This window comes from Phoenix dactylifera, chromosome 7 (assembly GCF_009389715.1).
Source record: "Phoenix dactylifera cultivar Barhee BC4 chromosome 7, palm_55x_up_171113_PBpolish2nd_filt_p, whole genome shotgun sequence".
NCBI lineage: Eukaryota > Viridiplantae > Streptophyta > Magnoliopsida > Arecales > Arecaceae > Phoenix > Phoenix dactylifera.
This window is the reverse complement of record NC_052398.1, coordinates 13,038,713-13,042,051: the sequence shown is the minus strand read 5'-3', so window position 1 is coordinate 13,042,051 and position 3,339 is coordinate 13,038,713. Positions and strand designations below refer to the sequence as shown.

Genomic DNA, 3,339 nt, shown 5'->3' with positions numbered 1-3,339 from the left:
TTTAATTAAAATCAATTAGACGTTGGCCCCTAGGGACATTCGAGCTCAATAGGACGAAGATCACCGAAGGTTGCACCAATTTCGCTCTGTGGCTTAGTTGATGTCTAGGCAAGCTTTGTCCTTATAAGGGAGACAGTTCATCTGTTCGAGGCAAGTGGGTTTTAAGTGGGACCTTTACGAACGCATCGTGACCCCTCCACTTACCTGGGAGCTTACCTGGTCAACTCGGTTCATTAGACCGGATTGGAGGCTTAGGTGCCCTCTTCAAACCAGTTAGGAGCTGTCTAGTGATTTTAGGACAAAGACTAGGATTGATATGCTTTTCTCTTTTATTGCATGCTTGATTAATCGAGTACTAGTGTATGCACGATAGTCGTTCTAGAGTACAAAACCTATTACCTTTTGACCCTGAAATAGAACAAACCCTTAGGAACATTCGAGCTAAGATCAAAACATTAGGATCATCCCCACCTCTTAAGATGGCTGAAGAACAATCCAAACTCCTGAGGGAATACTTTACTCCCACTATTTACACTTCCCCATCTTGCATTCGATTACCTGAGGTAGCAGCTGTACAATATGAAATAAAGTCTAGTGTGATCCAAATGCTTCCATCTTTTTATGGGCTCACCAATGAAGATCCATATAAACACCTAGATGAATTTCTTGAGATTTGCACCACTGTCAAGATTCAGAATTTCACTGATGATGCTCTGAAACTTAGATTATTCTCCTTCTCCTTTAAAGATAGAGCCAAGCAATGGTTGAATTCTTTAGAAGCCAACTCGATTCATTCCTGGGGTCAAATGCAACAAGAATTCTTAAAAAAATACTTTCCCATAGGAAGAACGAACCAGTTTAGACGTGCTATCACAAGCTTCTCTCAAACTGAGGGAGAAGAATTTCATGAAACTTGGGAGAGATTTCGGGACCTAATCCGTAAATGCCCACATCATCAAATACCTAAGTGGCAGCTAGTGCAATGCTTCTATGACGGATTGCCTGAACGAAACCGTCAGATGATTGATGCCGCATGTGGGGGGACATTCATGCTTCAAAATGAGCATGAAGCATGGAAATTATTTGAAAATCTAAATGAAAACTCCCTCCACCATGCTTCATGTTCTCGTCAAGCACCCCCGAGTTCTCAAAGAAAAGGGACCATTTGTGAAATAAGTCATTCTATGGACCTGTCTAGCAAGGTAGATGCATTGTCCCATAAGATTGACCAACTGATGATAGGTGGGCATTACATGAACTCTTCCCAAGCACAAGTGTGTACTATTTGTTCTAGCCCATCCCACCCTATTCATGAGTGCCCTTCAGCGCCCCAATTCCCCGAACTCGTGCAAGAACACATCAATGCTGCTCAAACATTGCCTAGACCGGGTAATGACCCATTTTCCAATACATATAATTCGGGATGGCGAAATCATCCAAACTTTTCTTGGAAGCAGCAAGCTTCGAATACTGCCCAACCTTATTCCCAAAACTTTCCAAACCCTCAGAATTTTCAAACCCCACAAAATATTCATCCCTACCGTCCCTCGACTCAATTTCAACACACTCCTCCTCCACCCCAAAGAAACACAGCCTTTGAGGAGAAAGTGTTGAACGCCCTTCAAGGTTTGGAAACCATTACACAATTAGTGCACTCTCATACGCAATCAATCGCCAAGCTAGAATCCCAAATGGGTCAACTAGCTAATGCACTAAACAAGCGAGAGGAAGGAAAGCTTCCAAGCCAACCACTAAGTAATCCTAGGGGACAATACATGGCTCAAGAAAATCAACTAAATGCAATTCATCATGAACAAGCCAATGCTTTGACTACCCTAAGGAGTGGACGTGTAGTAGACAATAAGATTGGGGAGGACAACAATAAGGAAGATGAAGAAGAGGATAGAAATGTGTCAAATGAAAAACCTTCTTCTTCTTCTTCACCTAGTCCACCTTCTGCCAAAACTCATATCCCAAAGGCCCCATATCCTGAAGCTCTTAATTCACCCTCTCCCTTTGGCAAAAAGGGAACTTCACTAGAGGAAATAATGGAGGTTTTCAAACAAGTGAAAATCAACCTTCCGCTTCTTGATGCTATTAGACAAGTTCCCTCCTATGCCAAATTCCTCAAAGACCTTTGTACACAAAAGCGAAAATCTAGGACACATGTGCCTAAAAAGGTCTTCCTAACTGATCAAGTGAGTTCTATTCTCCAACACAACACCCCTCCGAAATTCAAAGATCCTGGTGCTCCCACCATCTCCTGTGTCTTAGGAAATAATTTCATTGATCGAGCACTCTTAGATCTAGGGGCAAGTGTCAACCTTTTACCTTATTCAGTTTATGAGAAGCTTGGGTTAGGTGAGTTAAAACCAACCTCAGTATCCCTTCAATTGGCTGATCGATCTGTAAAAACACCACGTGGGATAATTGAAGATGTTCTTGTCAAGGTAGATAAATTCTATTTTCCAGTAGATTTCATCGTCCTTGATATGGAACATGAACCTAATCCTAAGAAACAAATCCCCGTGATCCTTGGGCGCCCTTTTTTAGCAACAGCCAATGCGTGCATCAATTGTAGAACAGGGGTAATGAACATATCATTTGGGAACATGAAGGTAAAATTAAATGTGTTCAATGCGGCCGACCAACCCGCGAGGAAAGTTGAGTGTTTTATGATAGACAAAATAGATGACCTCATAAAAGGAGATGCAAAAACTATCTCACTGTGTCTGGCTGAAGACAATAAACTTAGCGCTTAATGGGAGGCAACCCAATTCTCTTAGATTATTTCTTAACATTGAGGACAATGTTAGATTTAGGTTTGGGGGTATTCATCTTGATTTTCAAAAATAAAAAATAAAAAAAAATTAAAATAAAATAATAGTAATAATAAAAAAAAATCATTTTTTTTAAAAAGAAAAAAATGAAAATAAAAATATTTTTTAAAAAAATGTGTTTATTTCCATTTTTTATATAAAATAATAATAAAAAAAAGTGTTTATATACATTTATGCGAGAATGATAAACACACAAGGTATATAAAATCTAAAAAGCCCAATGACTAGTGGGAAGTAATACAAATTTAAGTTCTTTTTATTAAGTCTCTCTTAGGGAGTTGTAAGCTAATTAATACTTTGAAATTTCACTACACACTGGCCAACTCTTCTAAGGTCTAGGCTCGACATTATGTTGAGAGTATGGTAGCAACCTTGGACCCTGATGAATCATACTTATCTAATCCAAAAAAAAAAAAAAACATCAATAATAATGGATTTAGTCAGGAACATCGAAAAGGGCTACCTATTGTCAAAGGTCAAGTGGGCTTGTGATGAGGAC

The 3,339-nt window shown here is 39.4% G+C and overlaps 1 non-coding gene across 1 annotated transcript; it reads right to left on the bottom strand.

Annotated features, from left to right (window-relative positions):
- Window positions 1-855: 855 nt before the first annotated feature.
- Window positions 856-961, bottom strand: LOC120111436. Its single transcript, XR_005512622.1, has one exon. It is a non-coding gene; the product is annotated as a small nucleolar RNA R71 (small nucleolar RNA).
- Between the last annotated feature and the right edge of the window lie 2,378 nt (window positions 962-3,339).